Consider the following 26,123-nt stretch of genomic DNA (forward strand, 5'->3'; position numbering starts at 1 on the left):
CTTCTTTTTGTAGAAATGGACAAACTGATACTAATTTACTTGGAAATGTAAAGTGCATAGAATTTGAAAAAGAAGACAGTTTTACTTTTTCCTTTAACATTTGTTTGCCCTTATTTTTGTTCCTCATTGCACTAGCTTTCAGGACCTCTGTGTTGACGTAAATGATGAAAGCATACATTTTTGCCCTTTTTTAAATTTTAGGATGAAAATCTAAGTTTTTCACTAAACATGTGGTGTTAGCCATGAATGATTGTGTAAATTTCCTTTATAATATGGAGGATGTTTTCCTTATTCCTGAGTTGTTGAGAATTTTTTACTTTTATTATGAATTAAGCATTTGACTTTGTCAATTTTTTTTCTTTTTTCTTTTCTTTTTTTTTTTTTTTTTTTTTTTTTTTTGTCTTTTTGCCTTTTCTAGGCTGCTCCCGCGGCATATGGAGGTTCCCAGGCTAGGGGTTTAATCAGAGCTGTAGCCGCCGGCCTGCACCAGAGCCACAGCAATGCGGGATCCCAGCCCCATCTATAACCTACAGCACAGCTCACTGCAACGCTGGATCCTTACCCCACTGGGCGAGGCCAGGGATCGAACCCTCAACCTCATGGTTCCTAGTTGGATTTGTTAACCACTGAGCCATGACAGGAACTCCTGGCTTTGTCAAATGCTTTTAATGCACATTTTTGATGATCAAATGGTTTTTGTCATTTATTCTATTAATGTAGTGTATTAAAGTAATGAATCCTAAAATGTTAAGCCAACCTTGCACTACTGAGACAAATCCCAACAGGTCCTGGTGTAAAATCCTTTTTATATGTTGCTTCATTTCATTTGCTTTTTTTGCTTTTTAGGGCTGCACTAAAACATATAGAAGTTCCCAGGCTAGAGGGTTGAATCAGAGCTGTAGCTGCCTTCCTATGCCACAGCCACAACAATGCAGGACCGAAGCTGCATCTGTGACCTACACCATAGCTCACAGAGATGCTGGAACCTTAATCCACTGAGTGAGGCCAGGAATTCAACCTCCATTCTCATGGATACTAGTTTTCTCTGCACCACAGTGGAAACTCCTGCTAATATTTTTAAAGGACATTTGTATTTTGTTTATGAGGGGTATTTGTCTCTACTTTTCTTGTGGTGTTTTAGTCTGGCTTTGGAATCAGGATAAAACTGGCCTCATAAAATAAGTGGAAAAGTGTTTCTTCTGTTTACTGAAAGAGTTTTTGAAGAGTTGTATTATTTCTTTAAATGTGATAGATTTTTTTCTACCTCTTTTAAAGATAATTTTGTCATTTTTATCATTCTAGTCATTTTTTCCACTTCATAAAAGATTTCTCATTCATTGGTATAAAGTTGTTTATGATATTTCCTTATCTAGTCTCTTTAATCCCTGTAGGGCAATCAGAATTGATGTGTCCTCTTTCATTCCTAATTCCAACTCCAATTCCATAAATTGTCTTTTTTTCCCTTCTTTTTAGGGCTGCACCTGTGGCATATGTAAGTTCCTGGGCCAGGGTTCCAATTGGAGCTTCAGCTGCTAGCCTATGCCACAGCCACAGCAATGCAGGATCTGAGGCACATCTGCAATCTATACCACAGCCCACGGCAATACCAGGTTCTTAACTGGACTGAGGGAGGCCAGGGATTGAACCCCCATCCTCGTGGACACTATGTCAGGTTCTTAACCTACTGAGCCACAACAGGAATTCCTGTGTTTTTGTTTTTATTCAGTTCCTTATATTTTCTAATTTACCTTGTGATTTATACTTTGATTTCTGGATTATTTTGAAGTCTTTCATTTCTAAATATTTCAGGATTTCAAATATTTTTTCTTTGTTAATTTAAATTGAATTCCTTTATGGTCAGAGAACATAACTGTGTTAAAAAATATATTTTTACAGAGGAGACAGTTTGGGGGGGTGGGAGGATGTGCTTGGGCTGTGGGATGGAAATCCTGTGAAATCAGATTGTTATGATCATTAGACAACTACAGATGTGATAAATTCATCTGAGTAATAAAAAAATTAAAATAAAAAATATATTTTTAGAGTCTCTTATATTAGCACACAAATTTACTATTTATCGTGTTCTTTATTTCTTTCCATGGATTTGAGTCATAGTCTTGGGTCACTTCTTTGAAGTCTGGAGGATTTTCTTTAATTTTTTTTTTCTTTTTTAGGGTCACACCTGTGACGTATGGAAGTTCCAGGGCTAGAGGGTCAAATCGGAGCTGCATCTGCTGGCCTATCCCATAGCCCCAGCAGTGACAAATCTGAGCCGAATCTGTGACTTACACCACAGTTCATGGCAATGCTGGATTCTTAACCCACTGAGCAAGGCCAGGAATCAAACTTGCATCTTCATGGCTAGGAGTCAGATTTGTTACCACTGAGCCACATGGTAAATCTTAATATTTTTTGTAAAGCATGTATACTAGCAATGAATTTCCTCAGTACTTGCTTATCTGGGAATGATTTGATTTGATTGATTTTTGTCCTGCCTCTGACTAGTTGTGGTGGGTTTTATTTTTGGTTTTGTTTTTTTTACCCAGTAGGGAATAGGTATCTGAGAAGGTGTAGGGTCAAGTCAGTGTATTCTCCAATATTAGACCACGGTCCTTCACAGTCCTCCTTCCATAATAGAGGGAGTCCTTGTTTATTACTCTTCAGGATAAGGCATGGGTTTTAACAAAAGCATAACTTTGTTCATTGACATCTGAGGTAATGTGGACTCATGAATACCTATAAAACCAATCCAGTTGTAGTTAGTTTGGGGCTGCATGCAACAGAAATTGTCCCTAACTTAAGCCATACAAGATTTATGGGTATATACTTTCTTGCTCACAGAATCAAAGTAAGAGTTAAATAGCTAGACTTTTAGAAGTATAGGATTTAGGATCCCTTTGGATATACTAGAAACTTCCTATCTTGAGCCATCCTTTTCAAAATCTTCAGGATATCACTGGCAATACCACTGGATAACTTAGTTATAACCATCTTTTGTTCTTGTACCTCAGACCTAATGATTACATTTCCCAGGACAGACTGGCTAACTTGGGTAACATGACCAAGTTAAGTAGTGAGAATCCTATGATTGGAAGGATAGGATTTTTATTCCACAAATAAAAATTTTGCTGATACCAAAACAGAGAGAAAACGAACACTAGACAGACAACCAAGCCAGCTATCCTCTAAACTCAGAATGTCAGCTCATCCTCAATCCACAAGTGAACTGATAAAACTTATTGTTTTTGCCTGACCATAATTCATTTCCCCTTATAGTAAAAGTATCCCTTTATTCCTTGATGAACCCTCTCTGTGACCATTTCCTAGGAGTGGAGGTCTAGGTATGCATATGTGACCCTTGCCAGGCCAGTTCAAATTGATAAGTTTCAATCTGTGACTTCTCTTGGAAATATTAGGGTAAAGGTATTCTTTCTCTTCTAGAAAGTAACCTTCGTTTATGAAAAATAGTTCTGTTGGATATAGAATTATTAGTTGACAGGTTTTTTTTTCTTTCAGCACTTTGAAAATGTGATTCCACTGCCTTCTGACCACCATTGTTTCAATGACAAATCAACTGTTAATTGCATTGATGCTCCTTTGCATATGGTGAGTTGTTTTCTTTTTGTTGATTTCAAAACTTCTTTTTGTTTTTCAGTATTTTAGCTATGATACATCTATGGGTCATTTTGTATTTGTCTTACTTGGAGTTGGTTAACCTTCTTGGATCCATAGACTTACATATTTTTCTTCAAATTCAGGAAGTTTTTAGCCATTATTACTTTAAATATTTTTCTGTCCTTTTATTCTCTACATTTTCAGGTACTCCCATTACATGTGTGTTATTTAGTACAATTGATGTTGTCCCATAGGGCTCTGAGGCTCTATTCTTTTTTCTTCAATCCTTGTTCTTTCTATTCTTCAGATTATATGACTTCCATTGCTTATCATCAAGTCCTCTGATTCTTTCTTCTGCCATCTCAAATATATTGGTGAGCCCCTATAGTGAATTTTATTTTATTTTATTTTATTTACTATAATCTTCAAATGCAGAATTTCTATTTCTTTCTTTTTTAAGAAATAATTTCCATGTACTTAATGAAAATCTCTAAGTTTTGATCCTTTGTTGTCACACTTTAGTTTTTTATACATAGCTTCCTTTAGTTCTTTAAACATATTTATAGTAGCTGCTTTAAAATCTTTGCTAATCTGGAGCATCTGAGTACATTTAGTTTCTATTGCCTACTTTTTTCTAAGTATGGATCTCACTTTCCTGTTTTTTTACGTCTCATATTTTTTTGTTGAAAATTGGACATTTTAGATAATATATTGTACATTCTAAATTCTTGTATTTTTCCCCAAAGGTTGTTGTGCTGGGTTTCTGTTTGTTCATTAGTTTAGTCACTTGCCAGGCTTATTCTATGAAATCTCCCTTGTCAATTGTTACCACTGGTGTCTCTGTCTACTTATTTTAATTTTGTATTTGTTCTTAACCTTGACTTTCTAGGAGCTTTCCTCTATCTGCAGAGTTTAGTAGTTAGCCATTTATTCATGAAAATTGTGTTTAAACAGATTAAACCAGTAAAGCTCTGTCATCTGCAGATGGATCTGTATGTAGGCAACAGTTAAGTTCACATCATTTCAGTACTTTGGAAACCAAAGAAAGGCATATGAGAGTATGAAGAGATACAGGCCTAGTTAGCCAATCATCTGCAATAAAAAAGTACACATTTTATCACAGAAGAGAAATGCACTTTGTAATAATCTTCAAGCTGGGGTAGGCTACCTCTTTAGAATGTGAAAACTTTCTAGGAATACAAGGATAAGGATCATTTAAAAGGAATCAATTTCCAGATTCTTTACTTCCAACTCTTTCCAAAAATTAATTTGAGTGTAAACTTGACTGAGTTCACAATAGCCCTTCCATCACTTTACAAAAGTGTGTATATAAATGTTTCACACTCTGAGCTCTGAGAAAAGGGGAAGACTTAATTAATGATTAATTAAGTTACCACAATCCACAGGGAATTTCTCTGTCTTCTCAATTTATGTTATGAGTAAAAAGTAGATTAGGAATGTAGTATTTTGTCCCATGTTGGGATGTTTTGAATGCAGATATATGGTAGAATAGGGTGGTGGAATTAGTGATGATTTCCATTTAAGGGCTGTTCCTTTTCCTTGCTCCTAGCTGTTGTCAATGAATATGTACACATAAGGAAGCAAAGAAAGGATTAATAAGAAACACTGAATGCTAAAAGGAGTACTTTTATACATGTAAGCATAAAAAATTCTTTCCAGCTGTTCTCATTAATTTTCCCAGGACATGTCATAAGCTGAAAAGAAAAACTTCCTTGAAATGCCAAAACAGTTAAGTTTACTGGTGCTAAATTTTTAAAATGTTATTGAAAAAAATTTCTGGTGCTACCAAAATTTTCAGAACACATTAGATAAAACTTACCATTAAGACGTTAAGTATCTAATGTGAAAGAAAGTAGGTGGCATATAGAAGTTCCCAGGCTAGGGGTCAAATTGGAACTGTAGCTGACCAACACAGCCACAGCTGGGGCACATCTGCAACCTACACCACAGCTTACAGCAACACTGGACCCTTAACCTGGACCCTTGATACTGAGCAGGGCCAGGTATCAAACTCACATCCTCATGGATACTAATCAGACTTATTAACTTTGAGATACAACAGGAACTTCCTAAAATATGTGTCTTTTGTATATACACAACTATATATAAAATAGAGAGAGATAACAAGGACCTACTGTATAGCACAGGGTATCCTATTCAATACTGTGTAATAATCTATATGAGAAAAGAATCTGAAAAGGAATGGATATATGTATATTTATAACTGATTCACTTTGTTGTACACCTGAAACTAACACAACTTTGTAAGTCAACTATACTTCAATAACATTTATTTTTTAAAAAAGGAGCTTCACCACACAATGTGTTTAAACATTAGCAACAACATAAAAAAATAGACTATTTAGCAACCACATAGGAGTTTGACAAATATAGTTTTAGTTTTAAAATATGATTTTCGTCTGACCTATTTAAAAGTTAAAGTTTTGAGGTATAATATTGATGAGGTAAGAATGTAATCAATCACCTGAAAAGAAGAATTACTAAAAGACTAAATTAGTTACCTCCGCCAAAAAATAGTCTGTTTTGTCTAAAGAAAAAATTTTTTTAAATATATGTATATCTTTCATTTAATCAATTTTATGCTAAAAATGATTATACTGATAACCCAATCTAAAAGACAGTTTTTTAATTTTTAGAGCCTTATGTTCAACAGAAAGAAAAATTAAAATTTAAATCTTAATTAATATACAGGTTTTTGTTATAGATTCATTCAACAAGTATTTAGTGAACACCTCCTTTGTGCCAGACAGTTTCTTGGGATACATCAGTGAATAAGAGATTATACACACACACACACACACACACACACATCCCTATACCTGATCTCTTGGCATTTATGTTCTGGGGGTATAAATAAGCACATTACACATTACATTAGGAAGTGATAAGAGTTGGGAAAATGAATAAGTAAAACAGAGGTTAGGAAGTAGGGCTTTGTAAGAAGTGGTGTGCAGGAATTCCAATTTTAAATAGGGAGGTGGGGATAGACTGTGTTGAAAGGTGTCATTTGAACAAAATTTGAAGAGGGTAAGAGTTTGCTATGTGGATACATGAGGAAACTGCCGTGCAAAGACTCTAAGATGCCTAGTATTTTGAGGAGTAGCAAGGAGACCACTATAGGTGGAGCAAGTTGAACAAATGGAGCAAATTGTAGAACCTTTTAAACACTTGGTCTTTTATTTCGAGTGAAATGGAGAGCCAGGAGAGGATAATAAGCAAAAATATGGCTTTATCATTCTTGACCTTTGTGTAGAGCATAGACTATAGGAGGCAAGAAGTATAATAGGACAAGTTGTTAGGAGCTCTGAGGATATGGCAATGGCACAGACTGGAATGAAATAAGAGGAAATGTTGAGAAATGGTTGGATTCAGGATGTACTTGTAAGGATATGAGAGAAGGAAAGGTAACTCTCGGTAACAAGGAGAATGGTGTTGCCATCAACTGAGATGGGAAAGATTGCAAGGAAGCAGTTTTGGAGGGGAGATCAGGAATTCAGTTATGGTTATGATGAGTGTGTCCATAAATGTCCAAGGAATGAATCAAGTACATAAATAATTAAGGATGGAATTTGGGAGAGAAGCATAGGCTAGAAATTTTAATTTGGGAGTCCTCGTCAAGGAGATGATTTTTTTTTTTTTTTTTGTCTTTTTGCTATTTCTTGGGCTGCTCCTGTGGCATATGGAGGTTCCCAGGCTAGGGGTCTAATCGGAGCTGTAGCTGCCAGCCTACGCCAGAGCCACAGCAATGCGGGATCCAAGCCGCGTCTGCGACCTACACCACGGCTCACGGCAACACTGGATCATTAACCCACTGAGCAAGGGCAGGGATCGAACCCACAACCTCATGGTTCCTAGTTGGATTCGTTAACCACTGCGCCACGACGGAAACTCCAAGGAGATGATATTTAAAGCTGTGAGATTGGAGGAGACCATGGTCAAAATGAGTAGGTAGAGAAGACAGGCAAATCAAGGAGTGAATCCTGGAATATACCAATAGTAAGAAGTAGGGAAGAAAAAGAAGACTCAGAAAAACAGCCTAAGAAGTAGTTACCAGTAAGGTCTTAGGATAATCAAGAGAAGAAATCAGTGAATAAAATATTTCAGGGAGGAGAGAGTAACTTTGTTGCAAAAAGAAAATAATTGAGGCGGTGGCTGGTTGGGGAAATAAGGCCAAATAAACATTAATTTTCTTAAAGATGGGAGAAATAATGCCATATTATAAGCTAATAGGAGTGATCCAGTAGGGAACAAGAACAACAGATTGATGAGTTAGTAAAGACAAAGCAGTATTTCTATATTCTTGAGTAAGTGATATGGAATAGGATCTAGCACACAAGTGGAACATTTTGCTTTGGATCAGAGTATGAATAATTAATCTATAATAACAGGCAGCAAAGGAGAATATGTGGGTACAGAAAATGACCTGTGGAACTGTTAATTGTTAATTGTTAATTGTTAATTTTCTTAGCAAAGTAGGAAGCAAGATCATCCACTTTGAATAAGGGTATAAGGTACTATGATTTGAAAAGAGATAAGATGTGAAAGTCCTCTAAGAGAGTAAAAGAGGGAGTGGGTTAAGGATTGCATAATTACTGAGCAATATTAATGGTAAGATTAGTCATGAATTTGAACTTTTTAAATACTTAGGACCTATGGTCATAGGGAAGAAAAATGAAATTTAAAATTTCAATTTGCTTGTTTTTGTTGCAGATTCATTCAAAAAATATTTGTAGATTACTGTGAATTTAAAGTCAGTGTGTCGAGTTCCCACTGTGGCTCAGTGGTTAATGAATCTGACTAAAAGGTAACTAAAAGACTAAAGGTTGCAGATGTGGCTCAGTGGTTAATGAATCTGACTAAAAGGTAACTAAAAGACTAAAGGTTGCAGATGTGGCTCGGATCCCACGTTGCTGTGGCTCTGGTGTAGGCTGGCGGCTACAGCTCCAATTCGACCCCTAGCCTGGGAACCTCCATATGCCAAGGGAGCGGTCCTAGAAATGGCAAAAAGACAAAAAAAAAAAACAAAAACAAAAAAACAAACACAAACAAACAAAAAACAAAAAATAAAGTCAGTGTGCTCATATAGAAAATATGGTGGGTGATGTATCAGTCATCTACTGAAATAGCAGAGCTGCCAAACAAACAAACAAAAAATCACAAAATATCAGTGGCATATAGCAATATATTTTTGCTGGGGTTTTTTTTGTTTGTTTTTTGTTTTTGGTCTTTTTGCCATTTCTTGGGCCGCTCCTGCGGCATATGGAGTTTCCCAGGCTAGGGGTCGAATCAGAGCTGTAGCCAGAGTCACAGCAACGTGGGATCCAAGCCGTGTCTGCAACCTACACCATAGCTCACCACGACGCCAGATCCTTAACCTACTGAGCAAGGCCAGGGACCGAATCCGAAACCTCGTGGTTCCTAGTCAGATTAGTTAACCACTGTGCCACTACAGGAACTCCAATATTTACTTTAACTCATGATTCCATAGTTTGAGTTTGTAGTTTTGCTTAATTGATATGGACTTAGTGGGTCTCACGCTACTTCTATAGTCAGTGTCAAGTTTTCTAGGTGCTTGAGTGATCTTTGCTAAACTCACATGTCTGGGCCCTTGGCCTTGACAATTTTGTTGATGTGTTTCTGTTCCATATGTTTTTTTGTTTTCTCCCAGCAGGCTAGCCCAGGCATATTCTCATAGAGAAGGCAGAGAAACCAAGAGAGAACAGAAATACACAAGCATCACATTTTCTTTTTTTTTTGTCTTTTGTCTTTTTGTCTTTTGTTGTTGTTGTTGTTGTTGTTGCTATTTCTTGGGCCGCTCCTGCGGCATATGGAGGTTCCCAGGCTAGGGGTCGAATCGGAGCTGTAGCCACCGGCCTACACCAGAGCCACAGCAACGCGGGATCCGAGCCGCGTCTGCAACCTACTCCGCAGCTCACGGCAACGCCGGATCGTTAACCCACTGAGCAAGGGCAGGGACCGAACCCGCAACCTCATGGTTCCTAGTTGGATTCGTTAACCACTGCGCCACGACAGGAACTCCAAGCATCACATTTTCTGACACCCCATTGGCTAGTGCAAGTCATATGGCCAAGTCCATAGTCAGAGAGCAAGGAGACCATAAGATTACAGTGAAAAGTGTGTGGACACAGAGAGGACATTAATTGAAACAATTAATATAATTAGTCTATCGCAGGTAATCGGTAAAAGACTTTCACAGATATCACATTCAGATAAGTATCTGAGGAGGAAGTATAATGAAAATTTTAGATCAACGATAAAAAGGAAAGATTTAGAGATGAGATTGTTCATGTTTTTTGTTGGTTTGTCTTTTTAGGGCCACACCCACAGCATATGGCCATTCCTGGTTAGGGGTTGAATCAGAGCTGTAGCTACTGGCCTACACCACAGTCACAGCAACAGTAGATCCTCATCTGTGACCTACACCGCAAGCTCACGGCAATGATGGATCCTTAACATACTGAGTGAGGCCAGGGATCGATTTGTTTCCCCTGGGGCATGATGGGAACGCCTGTTCATGTATTTTTAAATGGAGGATGATATGTGTCAAACCATTATGCTAAGATTCTTTTAAATATATTTAAAAGAGAAGTTATCTTCCTTCCTTCCTTCCTTCCTTCCTTTCTTGCTTTCTTTTTCTTTTTAGGGCTGTACCTGCAGCATATGGAAGTTCCCAGGCTAGGGCTGAATCAGAGCTGTAGCTGTCAGCCTACACCACAGCCACAGCAATGCAGATCTGAGCTGTGTCTGCGACCTATACCGCAGCTCACAGCAATGTAGGATCCTTAACCCACTGAACAAGGCCAGGGATGGAACCTGCATCCTCATGGATACTAATTGGGTTCATAACCCACTGAGCCACAATGGGAACTCCTATTTTATTTCTTAGTGTCAGAATTTACTTATCTAAATTTTTTTAACCATTTAATCTTTTGATGAACAGTTTCAGACATCAACTAAAAATTTATCAAGTAAACGTAAACTGTCAAAATTCATTTGGGGAATATGAGAACAAAGGTTTAAAAATTATTGCTCTAGGAGTTCCCGTCGTGGCGCAGTGGTTAACGAATCCGACTAGGAACCATGAGGTTGCGGGTTCGGTCCCTGCCCTTGCTCAGTGGGTTAACGATCCGGCGTTGCCGTGAGCTGTGGTGTAGGTTGCAGACGCGGCTCGGATACTGCGTTGCTGTGGCTCTGGCGTAGGCCAGTGGCTACAGCTCCGATTAGACCCCTAGTCTGGGAACCTCCATATGCCGCGGGAGCGGCCCAAAGAAATAGCAAAAAGACAAAAAAAATAAAAATAAAAAAAAAAATAAATAAAATAAAAATTATTGCTCTAAATCATACCTTTGCCCGTGGACCTAAATAAATGTGGAGATGACAGAGGTGGTATGGTCTTTGCTGAAGCAAATTCAGTTTTCAAATCTGACAGTGTTTTCAGATTGATTTGAGGACAATCCATAAGAATACAAGTTCATGTCAGAGTTACTCCTTCACACTTTATGGGCTAATTGCTGTCATCTTCCATTGCCTGCTCTGTGACTTGTAAATGCCATCTTTTTTTTTTTTTTTTTAATTACCGTTCCTCACTGCAAGTGTATTTGTCACTTATGGGCTGCATTCATTTAGGAGTGTGGCTGAGGCTGGAACATCCAATACAGATCTTGGCTGAGGTGGGGATCACTACCATTCTCATCCTCCAGGGCCTCTCTCCCTACATACAGCCTCTAATCTCTCATTAGTATAAGCTTGATTTTGCATAACATAACAGTTGGATTTTACAAGAGCTAAAAGAGAAGATGCTGTCCTTTCAATACCCAAGAATCAAAAGTTCTAAAACATCACCTCTGTCATGTTTCATAGTGACAGTGACATTCAACATGCCTTCACAAAGCTAGTCACAAGGCTAGTACAGACTCAAGGTGAGGAAAAATAAATTCCACCTCCTTTTTTTTTTTTTTGGTCGTTTTTTTTAGGGCCTCACCCTAGGCATATGGAGGTTCCCGGGCTAGGGGTTGAATCAAAACTGTAGTTGCCAGCCTACACCCACAGCAACAGCAATGCTGGATCCAAGCCGTGTCTGTGACCTACACCACAGCTCACAGCAACACTGGATCCTTAACCCACCGAGTGAGGCCAGGGATCAAACCTGCATCCTCATGGACACTAGTCAGGTTTGTTAACCACTGAGCCACAACAGGAACTCCAGCTCGACCTCTTCTTTATGTGAGGGGATCTGTGTGTACAGAGGTAGAATTTGGAGATTGTTGGACATTTAGATTTGTTCGTCGATTTTCTATTCACATTTATTTTTCCATTTAAATTCTAGGCTGTCTTATTCTAGCAATTTTTAAGTGTTTTGTGATATCACAGATACCGATCCATTATCTGTCAGTTGCAATAAAATTTTTTTGCCTAAATGTGTTGTGTCTTTTGAATTTGTTGATAATCTCTTATGCCATAATGTTGTTTAACTTGGCCAACCATGTTGTATGTGTAGTTTTTAGCTCGTATACTAATATTTTTATTTTTAAGTATTTTGCCAATCTGGAATTTAAGTATTTATATGATGTGAGATCAGGGTTCAACTTTATTTTTTGCAGATGATTGGCCAGTTGAGCCAGTATCATATATTACATATAGCATCTTTTTTTTCTAATTTATTGAAATACCACATTTGTCACATGTATACTCAGATTGAATTCTGAGTTATCTGTTCTGTTTAACTGAATTGAGTGATTTTATTTTAGTGAAGTATAGTTGATTTACAGTGTTGTGTTAATTCCTGCTATATAACATAGTGACTCGGTTATGTCTATGTATGTATGTATGTATGTATATTCTTTTTCATGTTCTTTTCCATTATTGTTTACCACAGGATATTGACTATAGTGCCTGTGCAGTACAGTAGGACCTTGTTGTTTATCCATTCTGTATATAATAGTTTGCATCTGCTAATCCCAAACTCCCAGTCCTTCCCTTCCTAACCCTCTCCCCCTTGGCAATCCCAAGTCTTTTCTATCTGTGAGTCTATTTCTGTTTTGTAGATATGTTCATTTGCGGCATATTTTAGATTCCATATATAAATGATATCATATGTTATTTGTCTTTCTGACTTACTTTGCTTATTATGATGATTGCTAGGTCCATCCATTTTGCTGCAAATGGCATTATTTCATTCTTTATAGCTGAGTAATGTTCCATTGAGTGTGTGTGTGTGTATAATATTTTCTTTATCCATTCATCTGTTGATTGACATTTAGGTTGTTTCCATATCTTGGCTACTGTAAATAATGCTGCTATGAACATAGAGGTACATGTATCTTTTCGAATTATAATTTTGTCTGGATATATGCCCAGGAGTGGGATTGCTGGATCATATGATGACTCTGTATTTTTAGTTTTCTCAGGAACCTTCATACTGTTTTCCATGGTGTACCAATTTACTTCATACTGTTTTCCATGCTGTACCAATTTACTTCCTCACCAACAGTATAAGAGGGTTCCCTTTTCTCCACATGAACCGGGTATTTTTTAAAAATCATTTTTAAGTGTACAATTCACCAGCATTATGGACATTTGCACTGTTGTGCAATCATTACAACCATCCATCTCTAGAACCTTTTCATCTTCACCAAATGAAACTATGTACATGATAAACAACTCCCCATCATCCCCATTCATCACACCCCAGTTCCCAGCAACCACTATTCTGTTTTCTGTCTCTATAAACTTGGCTACTCTAGGTACTTCATAAGAATGAAATCATGTAGCACTTATTCTTTTGTGACTGGCTTATTTCACTTAGCTTAATATCCTCAGGTTTTGTCCATGTTGTAGTAGGTGTCAGAATTTCCTTCCTTTTAAAGTCTGAATAATATTCTACTGTGTGTATACTACATTTTGTTTATCCATCCTTCAATCAATGGATGCTTAGGTTGCTTATACCTTTGGGCTATTCTGAATAATACTTCTATGAACATGGGTGTACAAAGTCCCTGCTTTCAATTATTTTGGGTATATATCTAATAACTGAAGAGTTTTATCTATTTGTATGCCATTCTGATTTCTAAGCATTTTTATAGATTTTATTTCTATGTAAAAATAATTGTTTTTCATTTAAATTTCTAGATGGTTATTATTATTACAGAAAAGAAACTCTATGTATTACATCTAATTGCTTTATTTCTAATAGAATTTTGTTATAATTTCTTGGGATTGCTAGATAATGTACATCCCATTCTGATATCTGATACTGATTGAAATTATTTTTGTAACTGGTTTTTAGAAAATGATCTTTATCATATTTAAGTGTAGTTGACCCTGGGACAACACAGGGTTTAGGGGCACCAACCCTTCCCCCTACCCCCAGACAAAATCCAATATAACTTTTTTTTTGTCGTTTTTTGACTTTTTAGGGCCGCAACCGTGGCATGTGGAGGTACCCAGGCTAGGGGTCTAATCAGAGTTACAGCTGCCAGCCTATGCCACAGCTATAGCAATGCTAGATCTGAGCCACGTCTACAACCTACACCACATCTCATGGCAATGCCGGATCCTTAACCCACTAAGCAAGGCCAGAGATCGAACCCACAACCTCATGCTTCCTAGTCAGATTCGTTTTCACTGCGCCGCAATAGGAACTCCCTATAATTTTAATATTTTACTTAAATTTTATAGTTAGTCCTCTGTATCCTCCATATCTGCAATTCTTCATCCTTGAGTTCAACCAACCTCAGATGTGTAGTACTATAGCATGTATTTATTGAAAAAATTCACATGTAACCGGGCCTTCAATTCAAACCCATGTTGTTCAGGATTTACTGTATTTTCCTTCTATTTCTATCTTAGATTTTTATTTGCAGTGGCTGCTGTGTTTTTATCAAATGCCTTTTAGCATCTACAGGTGTCTTCCTCTTTTAATTGGTGATGTTAAGAAATTATGTTAATAGATGTCTTGATATAATATCATCCTTGTATTCTTGGAATTAAAACTTACTTGATAGAGTACTATTCTTTTGAAATATTGTTGTGTTGTATTTCTTAATATTTTACTTAAAATTGATCGTGATAACCATTTTCCAGCATATCAAATTATCATGTTGTACATCTAAAATTAATACAATGTTATATTCAGTTATATCTCAGTAAAAGTAGAAGGAAAAAATACTTTGGGAAAGTTTGAGAAATGCCATAGGTATTAATCATTTTGAAAAAAAAACACTTCTCTGTTTTCATTCCAATATCATTTTTATTTTTAAAAAGTCAAATTTTTAAAATTTAAATTTCTTGTAATAGAACAAGCTCTTTAGTTTTAATGAGAGTATTTTATCAGATTTTTAAGGAAAAAGAAAAGCCACTTATATTTCTTTTGGAGCATAAATAGAGCCTCAAGAGATCGTATTTACTATCCTATTAGTAATATATATATATATGTATTTTTCCCAGTTTGTATTTTAAAAGTTTGAAATAAAGATGTGTTAGATAATAACATTTTCTAATTTAATTATAATTACAATTTTTAGATGTTTGCTGAGAGACTGTCCAAACTCCATTAAAGTAATAGGAAAAATGCCCATTTTTCCTTATGGTAATTAACCCATACCTATAAATATATACTATTGTTGCTTTATAAAATCCAAGATATCCTCCAGAGGGCACTAGATACAATAGTGAATGTATTAGATGTGCAAATGTAAATTACATGTGTATTAAAGTCAAGGGACAGGAGGGAAGCATCCTGCCTACTATGGTGTTCTTACTGGAACTGTAGTTACTCGAGAACATCCTGGTAAATGTGGCCTGCCTAGGATATAAGCCTAGATCAAGCAGTTAGTGTTGATATGCACTTGGACTCTTAAAAGTCTTTTTGAGTGTGAAAAAAAGATAAAATTTGCAAAACTGGTTTATATTCATTTTTAAAGATGCCTAGTTCTTTCTACTATATATCAGGTAGAAATAAAGTCATATTTATATATATCTTGTGTAACTATAGAATGGACACAATTCCTATGCAACTTAACTAAGTATATTTTGACTGCAAGTCCTCAGGAAAAAAAAGTATTGAAAAAGCAAAATATTTAAAATAATGTCATTGAAGATCAGTGTGCACAAATAACTTGTTTAGGACCTAATCTAGGCTTGAGAAACCCCCAATGGGAACTTGAATTCACTCAGGTTAATTCCAGGGTCAACTATAAACTTCAGGTTCTAATCCCACATACATCTAATAATCCAGCTTTTCATTATTTCTAACCTAGACTATTGATTACTCTACCTATGTATCTTTGTCTCACTGTAAAGGAAAATCTCTAAATATATTTATAGTCACTTTAAAATGATTCATGTTTATAGGAATTACAGTTTTGTCTCCAAACCAGGGAATCAACATTAGCAACTATTTAACAATTAATCCTTTTTGTATCTGTTTTTGAATTGCATAACTTAGTTTGAGTTAAATATAATTACCTCTTCCCAATTCCTTCTTATATTACTATTGCTATCTCTTCTTCTGTCTATACTTACTACTAATCTGGAACACAAGGTTGAGATTAGTTGGGGACCTTTTTTAGTTTCTAAGTAAGATTTGAAGATCCAAATAATTATTCTAACTCCATTGGAAAATACTTTTCCACAGAGTGCAATCGTTTATCAGTAGATTACAGATAAAATGAAACTAGCCCAGATTGTTCCATGTCTCAGCAAAAAGGAACTACCAGGCAAGGCAAAATAAAATTCAAACAGACTTATTCTTTTAAACCACACAAATTCATTAAGTTCAATCATCTGCTAACTAGTCTTCCAACCTCCAATTCATGCCTTCTCTGATATATCTGCCAGATTACTGTTCTTAACATGTATATCTTACCATGTTAATTTTAACTGCACTCCCTATCACTCCTACCCTTTCCACACATTCTCAAAAGACTAAATGTATCTTCATTTCCTATGAGGAGATGAAGGACAGGCTTAGTACTCAATGTTTGAAGTTCTCTACAATAAAACCTCAACACATTTTTTCCCTCACTCACTAAAATATTATTGAGGACTATTATGTGTGGGTTTGTATTCTCTATTATTGATTTAATATTTCTGCTTTTTCTTCATTCTTTGGTAATTTTAAAAACCCTTCCTACTTCCTTAGTAATTACTTTTACAGGATAGTCTATTTTAACCTTAGTATTTCTATTTATTATTTCTGTAGTATTATTGTTTTCATCCCTTTTCCTCCTCCTAGCTAATCAGTCTTCATTCTAACCTAATTCCACTGTGTATGATCTTTTTTTCTTGCTTTACAGATTTCATTCTCTTGTTAATATGAGAGATTTATTGAAAATTCTCTTCTGTTTCCTGGAGGGATGTCTACTTTCAGAATGTATTCCTTATCTGTTTATTGCAGGCTATCTTTCCTCTCTCCTTCTCTCCCTCCCTCCTTAAGTTTTCTTTTGTACTATAAATATGGTGTATTTCTAGCAGTCATGCCATCTCTTTTCATTCTTCTTTGAAAGATCCTTCCCACTTCGAAAGGTCATAATCACAAATTTCCCTTAATGCTTTAATTTGAAGGTAGGTTATTTGAGGCTTATGTCCTATCTTATTACATTGTTTAATTATATGAAATGAGGGGTTGGAGCGATAATATAATGAATGACCATGTGTTTATCACTTGTTAAAAAAATATGATTTGTTCTTTTGCATTTGTGTTGTTCAAAGTTGGAGGTGTGGATGGTCAAAGAATACTTATCTGTGTCTGTAGGCAATCATGACAGTTGGATTTACTCTCTACTATTTACTGTCTACTCTTTTTTTAGTAAGTAATAATTCTGTACTAGATTTAAGTTTACCTATACAGAAATCCTTTGGATTTCATAATCTCCTATTCAGGGCGAATGTCAAACTTTTGATTCTAACAAGGATAGTCATTTCTGGGGATAAGCAAAACCTAAGAATTCTGATTAAGATGTTATTAGTACATAATTATTCATCCTATCAGGTGAAGATTTCTTTTCAAGGGTCTGTTCCCCTAGTATTTCCTGTCTTTATTTCTTTATCTGGCAAATCTCTGTTTATTATTAGAGATTGCTCTGAATGACCATAGGTCATTATTATATTTCTCTTTATGAAATGTATGCATGCGGGTGCACACACACATACACACTAAAAGAATATGGGAAAACAAACACCAAGATGGCAGATCCCCATGATAGTGGGAAGTGGCATCTATTGCAAAAAGAGCATTCTACAATTTCCTTTGTTATAACAATCCTCTCACTTTGCTTCCCTTCATATTAGGAAGTGCTGGTGAGAGTTTTCAGAGTTTATCCATTCATCTTATTCCTCCTGTACCGAGTATGGCAGTGGGATTTTTCACCAGCTGTTAATTATTAGAAACTTCTTTCTCCTTATCTGGATAATATCTTTTTATTTTTGTAGTATGAGATTTCATGTCATTCTTAGTCTAAGTGCTACTGGTATATATTTTTCTGATTGGGTTATTTTTGTTGTTTCAATTGTTGCTTTATTTTGCTTTTGCTATTGTTCATTTTATTGTTTTTAAGAAGGGAGAGTTTGTGATTCAGATTTCCACTAACAGCTTCCCTGGCCACCATTTCTTCTCTCTAGAAATTTCTCTGCTCCATTTATATTACACTCTTGGTTCTCTTCATAACCTCTTTTATGCCTTCCTCTAATCTCTACCTTCTGCCTTTCCTTGAAATATTGAAGTTTCTTAAAATTTTATTCTTGACTCTCTTTTATCCATCCCCAGTGCATCAACTGCTCTCTGCCTGCTAAATGTATATCTCTTACTCAATCTTACTAGGCTTATATTTCTCATCTGGTTTTTTTGTTTTGTTTTGTTTTGTTTTTTGTCTTTTTGGCAGAGGTTCCCAGGCTAGGGGTCGAATCAGAGCTGTAGCGGCCAGCCTACACCACAGCCACAGCAACACCAGATCTGAGCTGTGTCTGCAACCCACACCACAGCTCACCACAACACCGGATCCTTAACCCACTGAGCGAGGCCAGGGATGGAACCTGCAACCTCATGGTTCCTAGTCGGATTTGTTTCCACTGCGCCACGATGGGAACTCCTATTTCTCATCTTCTATTGGGCATATCCCCCTGGTTGTTTTGTACTCACTTCTTAACATCTCAGAAATAGAATTTAGTATCTTAGATATGAAACCTGATTCTGTATTTCTAGTCCCTACTTTTGGCATCACTCTCTATCTAACTGTCTAATATTCTTTTTAGGCCTCTCTTTCCATTTTAGCTCTCATATCCAATTGATCACCAAGACCTATCAGTTTTATCTCTCAAATATCCACTCAGGTTGCCAACCACATATTTACTCTCCCTACTTCTAGTCTTATCTCTTTTTCATTATACTCTATGTTAATACTAGAGTGATTTTTTTTCTAAAAGTAGTTGGACTACTTGCAAATGTGAATTTTCAGTCGTATACTATTTATTACAGGATAAGATACAGAATCTTAAGTAGGGCATGTAAGGTGCTTCAGAATCTGGCCCCTGGTTACCTTAGGATGCTCATCTTCTCTTCCCACTTTCCATCTCCCCACATCATGTGTCCACAGTAAACATTTTAATGTATAAAAATATTTGCATATAGTAAGTTACATTAACTCCTTTGATGTACATTTCTATGTTTTGACACATATATACAGTTATTTAATCACAATAGTAATCATGATACAGAACATTTTCATCACTATCAAAAATTACTTCATGTTGTCCATTCGTAGTCAACCTCTGTCCCTGTCTCTAGATCCAGCTTTGGGGATCTGGTGATCTCTAACCTGGGCTTTGTCCCTACAGTTTTGCCTTTTCGAGAGTGCCATTTTAAGTCTTTTTTTCTTTCACTTAGCATAATATATTTAAAATTCATCCATATTGCTATATACATCACTAGTTCTGAACCATTTATATTTACTTTAAGCAAGATAGTCTCTATCTCTAACCTCTCATGTCTTCATGACTTTGAGCAATTTTTATTTCTTGGAATGCCTCATTAACCTGTTGAACCTCTACCCATTTTTTAAAACTTCATCCATCTCCAACCCTTTTGTCAACACAACATGACTATTCTAGGCATCATCTTTTTTATGTTGCTTACTACATTGCATTGAAATCAGGAAATTATGGTCATGGGCTACATTCAAAGCCCAAATTCCACAGTCCCTACCCCTCTGTTTTTGTAAACTCTGAAACTAAGAATGATTTTACATTTTTTTCTTTTTAGAATAATTTTTTTCTTAATTTTTATTTATGTTGAAGTACAGTTGATTTGAAGTGTTATGTTAGTTTCAGATGTACATCAGTGATTCAGTTATACTTATATACATATTCATTCTTTTTCAGATTCTTTTCCCAAATAGGTTATCACAGAATATTGAGTAGAGTTCCCTGTGCTGTAGTAGTTGGTACCTGCTGGTTATATGTTTTATATATAGTAGTGTGTATATGTCAACCCAAGCTCCTAATTTATCCCTCTCCCTCCCTTTCCCCTTTGGTAAGCATAACTTTGTTTTCTAAGTCTGTGAGTCTGTTTCTGTTTTGTAAATAAGTTCATTTGTGTCTTTTTTATTATATATATAAGTGCTATCAATGATATTTGTCTTTGTCTGACTTAACTTCATTTAGTATGACAATCTCTATCTAGGTCTATCCATATTGCTGTAAATACCATTATTTCATTCTTTTTTACGGCTGAGTAATATTCCATTGTACATATGTACCACATCTTCTTTATCTATTCCTCTGCCAATGGACATTTAGGTTGCTTCCATGTTGGCTACTGTAAATAGTGCTGCAATGAACATAGGGACGCAAGTAACTTTTTGAGTTATAGTTCTGTTTGGATATATGCCCAGGAGTGGGATTACTGGATTATGTGGTTGTTCTTCTTTTAGTTTTTTTAAGGAACCACCATACTGTTCTCCATAATGGTTGTGCTAATTTACATTCCCTCCAAGAGTATAGATGCATTCTCTTTTCCTCACACCCTCTCCAGAATTTATTGTTTGTAAACTTTTTGATGATCGCCATTCTGACTGGTATTAAAGGATTCCTTATTGTAGTTTTAATTTGCATTTCTCTAGTAATTAGTCATGTTGAACATCTTTTCATGTGCTTTTTGATCATCCATATGACTTCATTGGAGAAATGTCCATTTAGATTTCTGTCCATTTTTTTATTGGATTGCTTGTTTTTTTATATAGATCTGCATGAGCTGTTTGCATGTTTTGGAGATTAATCCCTTTTGGTCACTTCATTTGGAAATATATTTCCCATTCTATAGGTTGTCTTTTCATTTTGTTTATGGTTTCCTTTGCTGTGCAAAAGCTTTTAAGTTTAACTTGGTTCCATTTGTTTTTTGAGTTTTTTTGTTTGTTTGTTTTCTTGCTTGCTTTTTAGGTCCACACTTACAGCATATGGAAGTTCCCAGGCTATGGGTCAAATTGGAGCTGCAGCTGTTGGCCTATACCACAACCACAGCAATGCTGGATAGGAGCCATGTCTGACCTACACCATAGCTCACAGCAATACCAGATCCTTAACCCACTGAGCCAAGCCAGGGATCAAACCCACATTCTCATGTTACTAGTAGAGTTTGTAACCCACTGAGCCACAATGGGAACTCCCTCCATTTGTTTATTTTTATTTTTATTTTCACTACTCTAGGAGATGGATCTAAAAAGATACTGCTGTGATTTATGCAAAGAGTATTCTGCCTAATAGGTGCCTGGGTTTATTTCAGGCTTTCCGTCTTGTTCCTTTGAGCTATACTTCTGTTTCTGTGCCAGTACCATAGTGTTTTGATGATTGTAACTTTGTAGTATAGTCTGAAGTCAGGGAGCCTGATTCCTCTAGCTCCATTTTTTTCTTTCTTAGGATTTGTCTGTTTGGGCATATTTTGTGTTTCTCTACAAATTTTAAAATGTTTCATTCTAGTTCTGTAAAAAATGCCATTGGGTAATTTGATAAGGATTGCAATGAATCTGTAGATTACCTTCACCCATTTATGATAAAAATTCTCCAGAATAGTGGGCATAGAGGGAACCTGCCTGAACATAATAAAGGCAATATATGACAAGCCCATAGTTAATATCATACCAGCAGTGAAAAGCTGAAAGCATTTCCTCTAAGATCAAGAACAAAATGAGGATGCCTACTCTTGCCACTTTTATTCAACATAGTTTTGGAAGTCTTAGCTATAGCATTCATGAAAGAAAAAAGAAATAAAAGGAATCCAAATTGGAAAAGAAGAAGTAAAACTGTCATTGTTTCCAAATGACATGATACTATACATAGGAAATCCTAAAAATGCTACCAGAAAACCACTTGAACTCATCAATAAATTTGGTAAAGTTACAGGATGCAAAATTAATGCACAGAAATCTCTTGCGTTTCTATACTCTAAGAACAAAAGATCAGAAAGAGAAATTAAGTAAACAATCCCATTTACCATTACATCAAAAAGAATAAAATACCTAGGAATAAACCTACCTAAGGAGGCAAAAGACCTATACTCTGAAATAAGACATTGATGAAAGAGATCAAAGATGACACAAACAGATAGAAAGATACACCATGTTCTTGGAATGGAAGAATCAACATTGTCAAGTAGTTTACAATCTGCTACTTGTATGCCAAGCCAGCCAGAGGCTGAAGTGCAAAAAACTAACTATGCCTTGAGGACTAATGTAAGAGTTGGTGAATAGAGATTACAGGTAAAGTCCTGAAAGAAGACAGTAAAGAATAAATTCATCTTGAAGGATGGAAAGGGGATGGCTTCTAGGAGGAAATGGTTTATATTTTAGGCATTATAAAGGCTTTTAAAACTAAGAGAAGATTAGAGGAAAATTCAGTTGAAAGGAAAAAGCAAGATCCATGTCAATGAGATGTGAAAGCAAACGGAATTTTTGAGGAGTTAGTATAGTGTAATTGTAACTTAACGAATTTTTTCATGTTAAAGTACTTAAGTTTCTAAAAATAAAAGAAATTTTACTTTCCAATAAAACAATTGATTTACTTAAGCCCTTTGTATACCCTTATTTATAAACTTCAGTGTAACCTAAGCCCACAATTCCATGATTAGAATTTGGGAACAACTTTATTGCATATCCTAAAATATAAGTACTTAAATTGGCCCTTGGAAAAATTATGTAGCTTAGCATTAACTTTATACCCAACACCATTTGTTAAAAGAGTAATATTTCTTGCCCCCTAACCCTTGCTCTCACCCCACATGCCACATTATATTCCAAATTCAAGCCTGGGACATGCATGCACAGTGCTTTACTCTTAATAGAGTTGTGGGAATCATGCTATGTTCTAGAGATCAAACTTGTCTTGGGGTTTCAGCTAACTAATTTCTCTATCAGGTTTCACATGCTGTATATACCAATCACATTTTGCATAGACAGAGGAGGACATAAGAACATTGCCTCTTACTAAACTTTGTTTTAGTTTCCAGTTAAATGGGAGAAATTAAATTAGAATGAAGATTTAAACAACCTTCTTATTTTTAAATAAAGTGATGTACATAAGTCTGCCACAATTAGCACCCAAAATTCAGTGTGACCTTTATGGCAGCTGGTGATACTCTAATATTTCTGAGTAGTACATAAAAGGTGAAAGGGCATATCTCCTTTCAATGTGCATATGTAACTGCAATAAGTATTAATAGGAATACATACTTGTGGATAATCCTGGAATGTATATCTATATTTATAATTAGGAATAGTTATGTGAATTTGATATAAATATCTGTCATCAATGATGTTTGATTATCAATTTCCCTTATACATTTTGCAAGATCTATAAGCAGTTGGTGAACTACTATTAGGTTTTGTAACAGGTAGTGGAGTGTTTAGAATTTCTTTAAATTCTTTCATGTGTAACAATATTTGTTCAGAACCCATAAATTTAAATGTAAGGGGTTTTTTGTTTGTTAGTTTTACTTGGCGAAATTATGGCAAATGACCAGATCAGGCATTGTAGAATTTCAAAATGTAATTTTGTGTGAGAAGTTCAATTCTTAACTGCCTGTTTTTGGTAACACCAGAAGAAACCTCAAGAGCAGAGTGTGATTGTTTTATTGTATTCTGCTGTTCCCTGTACATATTTGCCTTATTTTCTGGTTTCCCTTAATTTCCCTTTGCTTAGCTTTTTGATTTTCCTCATTTCCTGCCATATGGTTCAGTCATATACAATGATTAGTGAGGAGAAGTGAAAAGAAACATAGAAGTATGTTTGTGTGGAGAATTTTAGGTGATTTTTACTTTCCCCTTTATATTTGTCTGTATTGTTTAAAGAATAGAATTAGAAAATGAAAAAAAATGATTGTTTGATTGCAAAAAACCTAGCATTAACAATCTAGGTAGTTTAATGACTTAATCAGTAGGATTCTTTGGTGTGTGTGGGGGGTGTCATGCTTGCAGCATATGGAAGTTTCTGGGCCAGACCCAAGGCACAGCAGTGACAATGCTGAATCCTTAACCATTGGGCTACCAGGAAAGTAGAGAGAAGGATTTTTTTTTTTTTTTTTTTTTTTTGGTCTTTTTAGGGCCGCAACTGTGGCATATGGAGTTTCCCAGAAATAGAGGTCAAATTTGAGCTATAGCCAGCCTACACCACAGCCACAGCAATGTGGGATCCAAGCCATGTCTGCGACCTACATCACAGCTCATGGCAACACTGGATCCTTAACCCACTGAACAAGGCCAGGGATCCAGCCTGCATCCTCATGGATGCTAGTCAGATTGATTTCAGCTGCACCATGATGAGAACTCCTAGAGAAGGATTCTTAATTAATGTACAGGCTTGAGAGACAAAGCCTAGTTTCCTATGATTAGATTAATTTCAAATGAATTCATTTGACTTGTTTAGGATGTTCTTCCTAAGAGATGTTTATGAAATAATTGACTGAATTTTAGGAGGTGTTTTTATTTTATATGTCAAACAAATGATAACTCCTTTTTTTTTTTTTCTTTTTATGGTTACAAGTGTGGCATATGGAAGTTCCCAGGCAAGGGGTCTAATGAGAGCTGCAGTTGCAGGCCTAGGTCACAGCCAAAGCAACACTGGATCTGAGCCGCATCTGTCACCTACACTGTAGCTTGCAGCAACCCCAGATTCTTAACCCACTGAGTGAGGCCAGGGATTGAACCCACATCCTACGGATACTATGTCGGGTTCTTAACCTGCTGAACCACTGTGAGAACTCTGATAACTCCTTTCTTTGCTATATTGTGACTGTGAAGATTTTCTTCTTTATGTGGAACACAGTCATATTCCTAAGTCTTTAATCTTCAGTAGATATTTGTTGAAGTATTTAATATATGATACACTTAAAAAATGCTTCAGTTTAAGAAATGCTCCAACAGAAAAGTTGGCAAAGTAAATGAAGTACATTTTTATGTAAATATAAATGCAGTCCATAATTTACAAAGAAGCATAAATAACCAATAATCATGAAAGATATTTTACCTCATAGGAATCAAACAATGCAAGTGGAAACAACTAATCTATCATTTTTCCACCAAAGATTAAAAAACTTGCTTATCCTCAGGATTGGTAAGGGAAGAAAAGAACATGCACGCTTTCATTCTCTGTTGATAAGAATGAAAATTATTTCAGTTCATTCTGGTAAGCAGTTTGGAAATAAATATAAAATATAAAATATATGGAGCCTTTGACCCCAGGATTCTATCTCTAAGAATTTATCTTAAGAAAATAATCAAGTGTGGTAAGATGTCTAAGTAAGGATTTTGTGGCAGCACTGATTATAACACAGAAAAATTAAACTCTAAATAGCCATCAATAGAAATTTATTAAATAAATGATGGCTCCTTTATATAATAGAATTCCTCACATCCATTAAAATGATACTTTATTTATTTATTTATTTATTTATTTATTATTTTGTCTTTTTAGGGCCACACCCACAGCATATGGAGGTTCCCAGGCTAGGGGTCTAATCAGAGCTGTAGCCACTGGCCTATGCCACAGCCACAGCAATGCCAGATCCAAGTCTGTGACCTACACCACAGCTCATGGCAATGCCAGATCCTTAACCCACTGAACAAGGCCAGAGTTCTAACCCGCATCCTCACAGATACCAGTCAGATTCATTTCTACTGAGCCACGATGGGAACTCCTGTATTTATTGATCTCTAAAAATGTTAATGATATATTGTTGAGTGGAAGAGCAAGATATAATACAGCATGTGTGGTATGATTCTTACATATCAAGATTGGCAAACTTTTGCTAAAAATGGCCAGGTAGTAAATATTTTAAGTTTTGTGGATCATACAGTCTGTCATGCTATTCAGGTCTCCTGTCAGAAGTAGCCATGAGTATGGCTGTATTCCAATAAATCTTCATTTACAGAAATGATCACCTTAGCTTACTGACCCCTTTGATA

The 26,123-nt window shown here is 35.9% G+C and overlaps 1 protein-coding gene across 3 annotated transcripts in view; it reads left to right on the plus strand.

Moving 5' to 3' along the window:
- PMS1 (PMS1 homolog 1, mismatch repair system component) overlaps positions 1 to 26,123 on the plus strand; it is a 249,331-nt gene that overhangs the window by 218,398 nt on the left and 4,810 nt on the right. For 2 of the 3 annotated variants that reach the window (XR_014829386.1, XR_014829391.1), the window contains one exon: positions 3,517 to 3,606. The gene's annotated coding sequence lies outside the window, so the exon portion shown is untranslated. Of the gene's footprint in view, positions 1 to 3,516; positions 3,607 to 3,922; positions 3,990 to 26,123 lie in introns of all 3 variants that reach the window. The other variant, XR_014829389.1, reaches the window with a different exon arrangement.

This window comes from Sus scrofa, chromosome 15 (genome assembly GCF_054392235.1).
Source record: "Sus scrofa isolate SSC_HxYL_T2T_F1_AM1 chromosome 15, Sscrofa_HxYL_maternal_Yorkshire_Landrace_v2.0, whole genome shotgun sequence".
Lineage (NCBI taxonomy): Eukaryota > Metazoa > Chordata > Mammalia > Artiodactyla > Suidae > Sus > Sus scrofa.